Below are 14,823 nucleotides of genomic sequence, written 5' to 3' on the forward strand. Positions count from 1 at the left end.
CTTTCTTTTTCTGAGACAGGGTGTCACTGTGTCACTCAGGCTGGAGTGCAGTGGCCCAATCACAGCTCACTGCAGCCTCGACCTCCCAGGCTCAAGGAATTCTCCCACCTCAGCTTCTGAGCCAAGCAATCAGTGGCTACTGGAGAAGTTGGTTGGGAGAAGTGGAGGGATAGCAATTTATCTGAGACAAATATAGGAGGGTTTCCTGCCTGCCTCCAAGATTCCGACCATAGTCTAAGTATGAGAAGGAGAAGGAATCCTATCAATCAAGCCGTACTTCTGGGGAAACTGAGACCTGCCTATTGCAGCAGCTCATGCTAATGTATTAACACTTCAGGGCTGCTATGAGATCCAGGTGGACAGGCATTTGAAGGCTGAAGTAGGCAGAAGATTATTAAGTCCATGTGATGTGCAAACACAGGTTTTGGTGGGTGGGTAGCTGTGTATTTCCAGTGAATAAAATTTATGATAATAAGAGTGTTTGTACTGTACTACAGACGGTCCCAGGAGAGCGGAAAAGAAACTGAACAATTCACTGATGTGGCAGGTGCTTTCAAATATCCCCTTGTCTATCAGGCATTGTCGTTGGGGCTAAGGGTATATCGATGAAACAAAAAGACCCCTGTCTTTATGGGGTTTACACTAGTCCAAGTTGCTCATTGCTTAGAAAAATTGCTCATAATAGGGATTTGCAGAGAAAATGCAAAGTGTCATGAGAGCCAGGGAGTAGCAGACAGCTTAATCTAGGCTGGGGATGTTGCTGAGGGAGATGGCTTCTAAGATAGTCTTGATGGAGGAGTAGAAATCACACGGAGAAGAAGGGTCTGGAGAAAGTAAATTCAAATAGGATTAACAGCAATGGCAAGAAAGACATAGTGTGGGGGAGTCTCAAGGATTTTGATATTTTTAGAACACAATGTGAAACAGGATTATTTGCAGGAGAGAAACCTGAACCTATTGCAAGTAGACAATGATTTAATAGGCTTTCGACATCAGACTGACGGGGTTTCACCATGTTAACCAGGATGATCTCGATCTCCCGACCTCGTGGTCCGCCTGCCTCGGCCTCCCAAAGTACTAGGATTACAGGCCTGAGCCACCGTGCCTGGCTGACTTTTAACCTCAGTGTTTATTGTAGTGAGAGAAGATGTATTGTTAGTTCCAGGAGCAAAAGTATAGAACTCCTTTTGGAATCAGAGACCCACTTGTAAACTGGAGTCTTCTGAACTGAGCCTGGAGAACACCTTGCTATCATGATCTGCATCATTTTTCTAGTTACAAATCAGAAGCTGTACCCATGAGTTGCCACACGAGGGCACAATTGCCCAATTATGGAATTAAACACGCTCTTTCAAAGGTCAGGAAAGCCCTTGTCCTAAACATTTCTTCTGGATGAGACATTACTTTTGAGCGTGAGAAGCAGCCCGGTGTGGCTGTGTGGTGGCTCAAGCCTGTAATCCCAGGACTTTGGGAGGCTGAGGTGGTTGGATTGCTTGAGCCCAGGAGTTCAAGACCAGCTTGAACTACATAGCAAGACCCCGTTTCTACAAAATATTTAAAAATTAGCCGGGTGTGATGGTGTGCATCTATAGTACTAGCTTCTCAGGAGGCTGAGGTGGGAGGATTGCTTGAGCCAAGGAGTGCAAGGCTAGAGTGAGCTATGATCACAGTATGACACTCCAGCCTAAATAAAGCAAGACCCTGTTTCAAACAAAACAAAACATAAAATGATCCCAATGCGACTATCTAAAAGCGGCAAACATCTGCTGAATGAGGTGCCTGGAGGAATTGGAGCAGAAAACTGGTTCCCATTCTTGGTCGACTGTCAGTCTTTTCATAATAATAAGCAGTAGTATTTACTGAGTACTCAGTGTGTCCTAGGTACTGTGCCAACGTGTCACACACGTTATCTTACATACATATCCACACTCATCATATGACATGAGTGATGTTATTTCTCTATTTTACAGATGAGGCAACTAAGTCATAGATTGTGATTCCACCAAAGGTTTACGCAGCAGGTAAGTGCTTAGTTCTGCCATTTGGATTGAGAATATCTGACTCCAAAGCCTGTGATGTAAATTACAGAGGCTGGGGGCAGTGGCTCACACCTGTAATCCCAGCACTTTGGGAGGCCGAGGCAGGCGGATCACCTGAGGTCAGGAGTTTGAGACCAGCCTGGCCAACATGGAGAAACCCCATCTGTCCTAAAAATACAAAATTAGCCGGGGGTGGTGGCATGTGCCTGTAATCCCAGCTATTCAGGAGGCTGAGGCAGGAGAATTGCTTGAACTTGGGAGGCAGAGGTTGCGGTGAACCAAGATCGTGCCATTGCACTCCAGCCTGGGCAACAAGAGCGAAACTCCATCTCAAAAATAAAATAAAGTAAAATAAAATATAAATTACAGAGCTAGTCATATAATATGGAATTATTTTCTAACCTCTTGTAATGGAAGTACCCAAATAAAACTGATGTGTATAAATATGGTCTGAGACCTGTGAATGCTATCAACACATGAGGAAGGCTGTATTTTTCATTGTTTTCTTCTTTCTCCCTTCCTCCTCTCTTATCACTTTTTTTTGTGTGTGTGTGTGTGGTGGGTTTTAGTTCTGACTCTCATGTTAACTCGAGTATTTCCCATACTATCTCTACATTTCCGTTTCCTCGGCTGTGAAACTGAGACACACCCTATCTTTTCCCATCAGCTTAAGGGAACTGGAGAAGCTGACGGTTTGGGGAAATGAGTCTGGCTTGATACCCTTCTGTGCACATTCATCCAGTATATTTAAGTTCCTGGAAATGGTCTCTTTCTTAACTTTGCCCTATAGTACTGTAAGTGAATAATTGCATTGCTTTCAAAACTTTTATAATTACTGACTTTTAAATTGCAGAAAAATAGGAGAAATGGACCCAAACGGATTCATCCTTGTTGCATTCTGAATCTTATATTCAATATGTGAAATGCTTTTATTTATATTTTTCTGAAGCCATAACGGCCAGCATTTTTTTTCCCCCAATCAGCATGAGGAGATGAATGGGTCAATGGGAATCGGATGAGTGTTCCCACAGTTGTGGCCAGATAAGGGCTGGGAAGTAGAAAAGGCCCTGGATGAAAAGTCAAGTGGCATTGATTCTAGCCCCTGCTCTTCCTCCTGAGGGGCTTGTGGTCCTCAAGAGTTTGAACCCACTCTGGGGGCTTTTATTTTCTCAGCTATAAAGTTAGAAGGGCCAAACTAGATCTGTGGTTTTCAATCCATGCTCTACAGATTCTTAGGGCCCTTTGGTGGGGCAAGGTGGAAGTTTTGTCCCCAACTCACCATTTGAGTCTATCATAAGACCACCTTTTTCAAAACTGTGAGGCAACTTCAAAAGTTCTTGGGAAAATGTAATTAAAAGGTAAAAATAAAAAATATAAGCTTTATTTCTCAGCATAACCTCCATCAAATTCAAGACACTTTTGCAAGCAATGATACCAGCCATTTAGTCCATCTGTAAAGAATTGAGATTCCTGGGAATTTAACCATGTCAATGTCTTTTTCACATTATTAACTGAAGAAACAAGGGTGTCTTTTAAAAGTTTTTCAAGATTCGGAAACAAAAAGAAGTCAGAAGGAGCCAAATCAGGATTGTAAGGTGGATGCCTAATGATTTCCCGTTGAAACTCTCACAAAATTCCCATGTCTGATAAGAAGAGTGAGCAGGAGCATTGTCATGGCGGAGAAGGGCTCTCCAGTGAAGCTCTCCTGGGTGTTTGTCTGCTCATGCTCTGGCTAACTTTCTCAAAACACTCTTATAATGAACAGATGTTATCATTCTTTGGTCCTCCAGAAAGTCAACAAGCAAAATGCCTTGAGCATCCCAAAAATCTCTTGCCATGACCTTTGCTCTTGACTGGTCCACTTTTGCATTGACTGGGCCACTTCCACCTCTTGGTAGCCATTGCTTTGATTGTGCGTTGTCTTCAGGATCATACTGGCAAAGCCATATTTCATCTTCTGTTGCAATTCTTCAAAGAAATGCTTCAGGATCTTAATCCCCCTTGTTTAAAATTTCCACTGAAAGCTGTGCTCTAGTCTGCAGCTGAGCTGGGCACAATGGTTTTGGCACCCATCAAGTAGAAAGTGTGTTCAACTTTGATTTTTTCAGTCAGAATTGTATGCACTCCAGCCTGGGCAACATAGTAAGACCCTGTCTCTACAAAAAATTTAAAAATTAGCTGGGTGTAGTGGTGTATGCCTGTAGTTCCAGCTATTCAGGAGGCTGAGGCAGGAGGATCACTGGAGTCCAGGAGTTTGAGGCTGTGATGACCTATGATTTGCACCATGGCACCCCAACCTAGGTGACAGGGTGAGACTTTATCTCCAAAAAAAAAAAAATTGTGTAAGTTACCAATTGAGATGTCTATGATGTTGGTTATTGTTTCTACTGTTAATGTCAATTCTCTTTAACCAGGGCACAAAGAAGATAATATTTTTCCTTCCAAATTGATGTGGATGGTCTACCACTGTAGGCTCCATCTTCAACATTGCCTCATCCCTTAGTAAAATGAATTATCCATTTTTAAACTGCTGATTTCTTTGGGGCTTTATTACCATAAACTTTTCATAAAGCATCAATGATTTCACCATTTTTCCACCCAAATTTCTCCATAAATTTGATGTTTGCTCTTGGTTCAATTTTAGCAGAATCCATGTAGCTCTGATACAGGATATTTGCAAACTGATGTCTCATCCTTCTTAATGCCTCAAACTAGATCCTGTTCATACATACAATACAAGTTAGTGTGAGTTTGTGTTGGTGCAAAGATTTTTTAAATCTATGTATAGTTTTTTCATAAGATGTGTCTTCCATGAACTTTTTGATGACCTCTCACATTTGTTTTATGTAATCGAATTCTGTCTTGCTTTTGTTTAAAAGAAGCCTCCCCTGCTTAAAAAGGGGGAAAAGTTTAAAAAAATTTCTGGTGATTTTGAAGGACAGCATCCTCCTATAACATAAATATCAGTTTAAGGTCTCTATGCTTTTTGAGATCTAGAATAAATGACTTGAAGTTTCCCGCTCCCTCCACCCCCTTTATGCCACTTGGAAGTCTGAAACCCTCCCCAGGATATCTGTGAATTTCCAGGAGGTTGCTGTTCTCCTGGTCACCCTTGCCTCTGGGTGCTTCTATAGAATGCATTACCACAGATGGGAAACTTAGTTTCTTTTCACTCTCTTAGGCAGAGACTAAGAGTGACTAAACACTACTCTGGGTCCATGCCAGCATTCCCAAACCCACCAGAGTGTTGACTAGAAAAGGGTTTCCTTTTAACAGGGCCCACCCTCCTCAGAAGCCAGTGGAGCATGTAAATAGTAGGAAATCTCTTCTGCTTTCAGGATTTCATAGTATAAGCAGGCATATTACCCCAGTGGTCAGCTTCAGTGGAAGGGGACTGGAGACTGACCACCAGATGGTCAAGGGCACTAAAAAGGGGCTGCAAGGCCTCAGCCTCACGGTTCTGTTTCTGGGGACGAATGTTGGGCTCTGGTGGCCATGCTGGGCTGCAGAGAAGCAAAGGTGCATTGTTGGTGTGATATTCTTTTCCCCAGGGATCTGATAGAAGCAGAAGGCAAAAGTAGATGGAGACAAAAAAGACCCTTTCTATGTAGAGACATCACTCTATATTCTTTGTAGAGAATAGGAATACATGCCTTTGATCAGATGAGGTATTAAAAAATGATTATGTAGTTCTGTCACGATGGATTATTTTCAATATCCTGTCTACTTTTTCAAAGGACTGTTATTTAGTGGGAAAACATTGCTGAGTTCCTTTCAGAGAACTCCTCCCTGTACTGACCCTTTGGCAACACACCTTACACATGTAATTACTTGTTCAGAACAATCTTCTCCTTCTGACTCTCCACAAAGGCAGGGACCATAACTATTATTTCCAGCTGCATCCAGGAGGCTGAGCACAGTGCTTGACACACAGTGAATTTTGGTCGAAGGAACAATTGAAAGAATTTGCCCATTGCAGTGTCATTTTTCCAAGACCTGACAATATCACTTTTGATTCTTTTCTTATTTAGTTCCACTTCCTTATCCCCACTGCCACTGCTTAAATCAGCACACGGCATCACCTCTCCTGGGGCTATCTTTAACTAGGCTTCCTGCCCCCCTACCCTGACCTGTCTGCTTCAAATCCAGGCAATGGCCTGTAGCCCCAGCATCCTTCTAAAAGCTCTATTCTCTGTCCCTTGTCAATTTCCTCTTCTGAAAGTTTCAGGGGCTCTCCATTACTTGCAGAAGAAAACCACCAACTCTTGCCTCAATGCTGAAGGTGCTTTCCCATCATCTCCTCTCTGCCTCTCATCACCCTGTGTTCTCTCCTGGCCCTTGCTTTCTTGCTTCTGTGCTTGGTCTCATCCCTCATCCTCCTTCCTCTGCCTGGAAAGTGCTTACCTCTGTTCTTGCATCTGCATGTCCAAATCCTACTCATCATTTCTATTATTATGTCATTTAAGTTTCAAAAAGTCTCTGAGTCAGCGTTCCTTAAATAGCAGTTTTAAAAGGTGATTCTTAAGAAAAGGATTTGATGTTGAAATTAGCCTAGGAAGTGTTGTATGGATTATTGCCCTTTTGTAGATTTATAGTGCAGGCCATTAATTCACAGATCTGAGAAGGCCTGCAATCAAGAAGCCTATTTAACTCAGCATTTCTCAAATTTATTTGACCATAGAACCCTTTCCCCTTTCATACCTATTAACATATTGCAGATTATTTTGGAAATACTTTTTCAAGAGTTACCGGTAATATCTTTAATCTGTTTTTAATGATTAAGATGCTGAGGCTCAGAGACAAAAATACTTGCACAAGCCAAGTGAAGGGAGCTTCAATCTAGTTTTTTTTTTTTTTTCTTTACTACACTGTGATGACTTACATTTGTCATCCAACAAGAACTTTTAAACTTTCCAAGCTATGGAAAGTAAGATAATAGCCTGTATTTCTGTTTCCTAATATCTGAATTTTGTCCCACTTCTCTTTTCTAAAAATGATTATTTCCAAGTTTTTCTTTCACTTTTCTTTCCTGCCAGATATTTTACAAGTAATGAGAGGCTCCAATTAAATTTTCCCAAGAGCTTCAAGAAATAATGAAAATAATACATAGAGCATGTTATATGTTTATGAACTTAAAAATAAAATTATTTGAGTTTACATATAGGTATAATAAAACTATATAAAAAGAAAAGCAAGCAGATAATGAACACAGGATTTAGGAGACGGTTACCTTGGCTGGGGGGAGGGAGGCATGGGGAATGAAAGACTCTTATATTTAGATGTAAACTATTATCAAAATCTTAGCTTTTACTTTGGGGTTATAGGTTTACAGGTGCTTATTACATTATGTAAAATAACTGGCTAAATAACTAGAGGGCCACTGCTGAGAGTGTGTCACAATTAATCCAACTTAATGTACCTGAGACCCTAAAATAAATACGTAAGTCATAGAAAAAGAAAACAGTAGCAAATTAAGTTTTCTAGTATATAGCTAGTTTATGTCAAAATAATAATACTTATAAAGTGAGGGGAGTGGTGGCCTGATTTTAAGGGGATATTTATTGCTAAGTTATACTGAGTAAATTGCACAGCACCACATAATGTATGAGTGCATTTCTGTTTTAATTTTGGCTTTGAGAGTTTTTGAGGAATGTAAATTTAGAACTTTATATAATCACATATAAAATGAATATTTTATGATAAAAAAGAGTAAAAAGTAATAAAAAGGTAATTTTAAAAATTCCTTGCATATTTGTTTATTATTTTATTATCACTTGGTTTTTAAATCCATCTTTGTTGTAAGTTGCGAGATGATTCTTTATGTTACTTTGTTTATCTTGTTAAGATTCATCTGGGGAGTCAAGGGACTCTGCTCATGCCCAAGGCTGTGCCCTCTAATAAGTAACACCAGAGACTGCACAGTGTCCAGGAAATAGACTTCAACAAACTAGTGTAGCCAAGGTCACTGGAGTGTTTTCCAACACTAACAACCGACTATTGATTCTCCAGACACCAACTGGGTGTCCAACAATTAAATTCCATTCTGACATTAACTACCTGGAGTTAGTGTCAGATTTCACAGGCTAACAGGGTTTGGTTTTACAAGACTGCCCTCATTTCAGATGCCAAATGCAAGTCCTGGGCCACCCATACTTCTGGCTGTAAAATCGGTAGTTCCCATGACCCCCTCCTCAAGTTCAATAATCTGATAGAATGACTCATAGAGCTGGGAAAGCACTCTGTGTTTACTGATTTATTACGAAGGATGTTATAAAGGATACAACTCAGGAACAGCCAAATGGAAGAGATGCATAGGGTAAGGAGTAAGGAAAGGGGTGCAGAGCTTCCATGACTTTTCTGGGTGCCACCTTCCCAGCACCTCCATGTGTTCACCAGTCCAGAAGTATATCAACATTTATTGTTCAAGAGTTCTCTCAGAGTTTAATCTCCAGCCCCTCACCTTTCTTCTTGGAGCTGGGTGAGTGGAGCTAAATGCCTCCCCTCTAGAATCACTTGGTTCTTCTGGTGGTCAGCCCCATCACCAGACTATCTAAGGGCTCCACCCTAAGTCACCTTATTAGTATAAATTCAGTGTGATCAAAAGGAGCTTATTATGAATAACAAAAGACATTCTAATCATTCAGGAAATTCCAAGAGTTTTAGGAGCTCTGTGCCATGAACAGAGAACAAAACCCAAATATGTTTCTTTTTTTTTTTTTTTTTTTTTTTTTGAGGCGGAGTCTCGCTCTGTCGCCCAGGCTGGAGTGCAGTGGCCAGATCTCAGCTCACTGCAAGCTCCGCCTCCTGGGTTTACGCCATTCTCCTGCCTTAGCCTCCCGAGTAGCTGGGACTACAAGCGCCCGCCACCTCGCCCGGCTAGTTTTTTGTATTTTTAGTAGAGACGGGGTTTCACCGTGTTAGCCAGGATGGTCTTGATCTCCTGACCTCGTGATCCGCCCGTCTCGGCCTCCCAAAGTGCTGGGATTACAGGCTTGAGCCACCGCGCCCGGCCCAAATATGTTTCTTATAATACCACAGTTGCCAAACAAATATACTAGCAAACAAGCAAACAAAAACAATGAGCCCTGGGCATGGAGAAACAATAGACAGAGTTGCTACAACACACAGGCATACCTCAGAGCTAATGCGGGTTTGTTTCCAGACTACTGCACTAAAGCATATATTGCATTAAAGTGAGTCACACAAATTTTTGTTTTCCCAGTGCATATAAACATTTATGCTTACACTATACTGTGGTCTATTAAGTGTTCAATGGCTTTATGTCTAAAAAGTGTACATATCTTAATTTAAAAATAGTTTACTGCTAAAAAGTGCTTAGAGCCATCTGGGCTTTCAGTGAGTTGTAATCTTTATGATGGTGGAGGATCTTGCCTTGCTGTTGATGGTTGCTGACTGATGAGGGTGGGGGTTGATTAGGGTGGCTATGGCATTTCTTAAAATAATACAGCAGTGAAGTTTGCCACATCAATTGACTCTTCTTTCACATGTCAATCTGAACAAACAGAGAGAGGCTCTCTGAAAGAAAAGATGTATGTTTGGGGATAGACCATTGCAATGGGAATATGCATGTCATAGTAAACTAAGTGCATATTCAGGGAGGTAGAGGAAGACAAGAGTTTTTTTTTTTTCTTTTTTTTTGAGACAGAGTCTCGCTCTGTTGCCCAGGCTGGAGTGCAGTGGTGTGATCTCGGCTCACTGCAAGCTCCGCCTCCTGGGTTCATGTCAGTCTGCTGCCTCAGCCTCCCGAGTAGCTGGGACTACAGGCGCCTGCCACCACGCCCAGCTAATTTTTTTGTATTTTTAGTAGAGATGGGGTTTCACTGTGTTAGCCAGGATGGTCTCGATCTCCTGACCTCGTGATCTGCCCGCCTCAGCCTCCCAAAGTGCTGGGATTACAGGTGTGAGCCACCGCGCCCAGCTGACAAGGGCTTTTAAAATAAAAATTAAAAAAAATGAGGAGGGTTGCATAATTGTTTTGAAACAATTATCCTTGGTTACAAAGATCAATAACAAGGGTGATGATGCCCAGACCAAGGTGGGACAGGCAGTTCTTGGGAAGATGTTTTTGCAGAAGGATTTTGTGTATAAGTTTGTGATGACTTTTGTGCAAGGTTGTGGTTTGTGCCGTCTTTTTGTTATCAGGCATACAAGCTTGAGAATTCTTTCTTCATGGCCTTCTCTGGCTCTACTTGTCAGGGTTTTTTTTTTTTTTTTTTAGCATTAGTGACTCCATTTTGATTCTGATAACTTTTGCATTTCCCGTTTTTGATGAAGATCTTTTTCCAAAAGCATCACTGATCAATCAACCTGTAGTTAGGTTTTGATGTCTCTCGACACTGGGATGAACCTGTTCCAGTGGCTGGTCTTGTGTCACACTGGGAGCAGTGGACGGGGGTAATTGGTGACTAGCAGTCAGTGTCAAAACCCTTTTAGCTACATTTGCGCAACAAAGAAGGTTGGAGGAAGTGGCTTTAAGTCAAGTCTACCAGAATCCATTATTAAGCTCAATTTTGCAATTATGTCAAAGTGCTGAGCCAGCATTGTTTCATACTTCTGCAAACATTTAATAAATAACAGATCCAAAGTTTAAAAAGGGAAAATACAAAGTAAAATTAATAATTATATGACCAAATTCTAGTTTGCATAATGGTTTTCAGCTAGAACCTAGGCTTTGGTTTTCATGTGTTTTGAGATGGGGCTCATGCTGTCACTGCAGCTGGAATGCAGTGGAGTCATTGCCTCTCACTGCAACCTCAATCTCTCAAGCTCAAGTGATCCTCTTACGGTCAGCCTCCCAAGTAGCTGGGACTACAGCAGGTACCACTGTGCCTAGCTAATTAAAACTTTTTTTTTTTTTTTTGACAGGGTTTCACTATGTTGCCCAGGCAGATTGCGAGCTCCTGGGCTCAAGCAATACTCCCACCTCAACCAGAATCTAGGCTTAAAGACAACTAATTGAATAAATCAAATGACTATAGGGAATTAAGTGACACCTGTTGTAATCATGTGGCCTGTTTTCTTATATTGTAAACATGGGTCTGAACTTTTCCAGAGATGATGTGTCTAGGTACAGCATGTAGTATTAGCAATAGTACAGACATTTTCTTATTTAACCAGTGGTTACTAAAGGGTTTCTTAGGGTAGATTCTGTTAGGTTAGCAGCTATTAACTGTGAAATTTCGGTTACACCATTTCACTTGCCAAGTGAAAAAGGTAACATTAAGGAAGGTCTCATTATGTTATGGAGTCTTATTTCTTTTTTAAAATTTTTATTTTATTAAAAAATTTTTTTTGTGGTGGATTCTTGCTCCATTGCCCAGGCTGGAGTGCAGTGCCACACTCTCGGCTCACTGCAGCCTCTGCCTCCTGGGTTCAAGCGATTCTCCTGCCTCAATCTCCCAAGTAACTGGTACTACAGACGCACACCACCATGCCCAGCTAATTTTTTTGTGTTTTTGGTAGAGACGGGGTTTCACCATGTTGGCCAGGCTGGTCTCAAACTCCCGACTTCAAGTGATTCGCCTGCCTCAGCCTCCCAAAGTGCTGGGATTACAGGTGTGAGCTACCGTGCCTGGCCGGGAGTCTTATTTCAACATCTTGGGAAAAGCTGTTTATGGTGTGAAAACACCAACTTTTTATCCTGGTTTGTAGTTGATGAGCATCTCTGGTCATGACATTGGGTGGCATGGTGAGTTTTTTGTGTGGTTAATACACTGAGCATGAGACTTCTTTCTTAAAATTTGTCTAGTTTCAGCTTGTAGGGCTTTAGGAATGGGGCAACTTTTGTTTTTAGTTGGAGAGTTGTAACCAAATATTAGAGAAAATTAGGAGAATTCAGGGTCTAGTCTAGTCTATAGGTAGATAATGGGAACTTGAAAATAATACACAAGGCTACAGTCCAATACAGATGGATTACAGTGTTGGTTTTGGAAAAATTACTTTTTCTCTCTGTACTGATCACTTAGGAATCTCATATTTAAAAACCTTTTGGGGCTAGGAACCCATAAGAAGGCAAACTTTAGATTTTACATACAGTTTTAAGGTTCTTGGACCTGCTAGGAAGTGACAATTTTTACTCACTGTGAGGCTGGGAACTCTGGAAGCCAGGTATTTTCTGCACATTCTTAAATGTGATATTTTAGTCAAAATTTTGGTAATATAACCAAGGTTTCCACTTGTATCCTACTTATAAAGAGATTATACATATATATACACACGCACATGTATATTCAATGTTAAGATTTTATTTTCAAAGCTTTTTTGTTGTACAAAAAGTAAAAATGCTGTCACAATCTCGGTGTAATTGGTAGCCACAGATGGTTGACTCACCAATCACAGCTATCCATGCTACAGCAAGAGTCTTACACAAAAAGCTAACAACGCTTACAATTTTGTTGGGGTGAAGTCCCTAAACTCGGTGGTAGATTACCAAGAGGGACTAAATGGAGGAAGGCAGAATGTCACAGAACCTATTCTTTGGCTCTTTGGGTGGGTGGATGTCCTGGGGTTTGTATCACAGCTACTTTTTTTTTTTTTTTTTTTTTTCAGCTACCAAATCCGTGAGTAGTCCAAACAATACTGAACAGTTCTGTTTCTGCAGGTGGTCTGGGGTCTTAACCATCTTCTTCATCATCTGTTTCTATCTTCCTCTTTCCTCTTTTCACATTTTCCACTTTCTTCCTCTTCTTCATCCTCATCCATCTTCACCTTCATCAAGTCCAAATTCTTCTTCCTCCTCACTGACTTCATCTTTGTCATCATCCCCTTCTACATCTTCTTCATCTTCCTCTTCATCCAACTCCTCTTCTTCACCATCCTCATCCTCCTCGTCTTTCTCATCTTCTCCTTTTTAGCCATTGTAACTTTTTCAAAGGTTCCAAGGTGCTGATATCTTTCAGTTTATTTCCACTTAAGTTTAGATGTGTGAGATTTGGAAGTTTTTCTGCAAACATATTCAGACCTCCAAAGATTCTATTTTCACTGAGTACAAACTTTTTCAATTTAGGCAGCTTGGGGAGATTTGAAATTGAAATCAAGCCTACATTTATTAAACGGAGGAACTCTAAGTTCACAAATTCAGCTGTTAAGCTCTCAATTTTCCAGTCATTTGATTTGCAGTTGTCCAAGACATGTTCTCGAACCCTCTTTAAACACTCTTACCTCTCACTTGGAAAACGTCGAGCACACCAGGTAAACCCTGATGGACGAATTCCCACAAGTTCGCGACTTGTTAACCACAGCCACCTGAGGGCACGAAACCCGGCTGCTCGCGGGACTGGAAGCGGGGTGCGGGGGCCACGCGGGCCCGCCCTCAGCGGGAAAGCCACTCACCCGCGGGGGCGTCCGCCCGCAGCGCCATCTGGCCCGGCGCGGGTCCATGAGGGATTCCCCGCTGCGGCCAGTCGCGCTAAACCCCGGGAGACCAAAGGGGCGCTTCCTCCAGGCCAGACCAGCGCACACGCAGCCGCGCCTCACGAGGGCCGCACCGGGCTGCACTAGTGAGGCCAGAGGCTCCAGGACCCGCGAGCGGAGCCTAGCTGAGGTCCGCCCCAAATCCCCAAGAGAGAATGTATTTTTATTGAACTTATGTGAATAAAAATACTCATGAATAGTTTCTGAATTTTGGAAGAATCAAGTAGGGAGAAGAAGCCGTTGCTTCTATTTTTGTATGCGTTACCAAATTGTTATAAACTATAGATAGCTTATGAGATAAAATTTCCTGAAATCTGGAAAACATTTAAGTAAAGAACCAATAAGGTTTTAAGTAAGAGTCGTAAGAACATTATTTTTATCAATTGCTTAGTTTCATGATTTTGTTTTGTTTTGCTTGATGTTAATTAGCAGTTTTATGAACCCACTGGTTTTTTAATTAGGGCTCTGGAAATTTTGATTGAGTCCGTTGATCTTAAAGTTATCAGATATCTGTGTTCAAGAGCCCTTGTTAGAGCGTTTTCCATGAAAAGCAATTTTAGACTATAGCTGATTGCAATACTTTTAAAGAAGAATTCACAACAGTAATTACAGATGACAAAAACGTAGAATAGCCATGATTAAAATCTGATGAAAGCTCTCAGTTGACAAAGAAATTTATTTATTTATACTACTGCAGTATTTTACGATAACAACCAGAATCATGATTGACAGTGTCACATCAGGACTTTTATAAATTTTTTATAATCTTTTATAAATTTTATATAATCCTTAGAATACTCACTTTAATAAGATAGCCACACAAATACAGCTTTAGAAAACCTTCAACATAGCAATAAAATTATGGCTTTTGATAAATTAACAGATTTTAATAACATTAAATAATTTTTGAAACTTTATATTAATAGCATACCTCTAATTGTAACTGAAAGAAGATCCAGCATCACTTACCATTTGGCAATGCCTCCCATACAATTTACCTAAGTCTAATCATTTAGTATCTCTGCAAGATAGAGAGACATTTTTTGAGGCTCTCTGGAGGCCCACCCAGAAAATCCCAGTTAATTTTAGGTCAAAAAGAGATAATTTAGAATATTGATTCTGGGGAAAACTGCCAAAGATATTAAAAGGTTCAAAACAGTTGATCAAAAGAGAATCACAGGCTCCAGCCCCCATGGTGGTTCATGCTTGTAATCCCAATATTTTGGGAGGACAATGCAGGAGGCCAGAAGTTCAACACCAGCCTGGGCAGCATAGCAAAATCCTGTCTTTACAAAAAATTTTAACAAATAAAAATAATTTTAAAAAACAGAATCACCAGTCACTATAAAAT

At 40.9% G+C, this 14,823-nt stretch overlaps 1 pseudogene; it reads right to left on the reverse strand.

Annotated features, from left to right (window-relative positions):
• The window catches only part of LOC112627521, a 37,277-nt pseudogene that overhangs the window by 7,347 nt on the left and 15,107 nt on the right, over positions 1 to 14,823 (reverse strand).

Source organism: Theropithecus gelada, chromosome 7a, assembly GCF_003255815.1.
Source record: "Theropithecus gelada isolate Dixy chromosome 7a, Tgel_1.0, whole genome shotgun sequence".
Classification (NCBI taxonomy): Eukaryota; Metazoa; Chordata; class Mammalia; order Primates; family Cercopithecidae; genus Theropithecus; species Theropithecus gelada.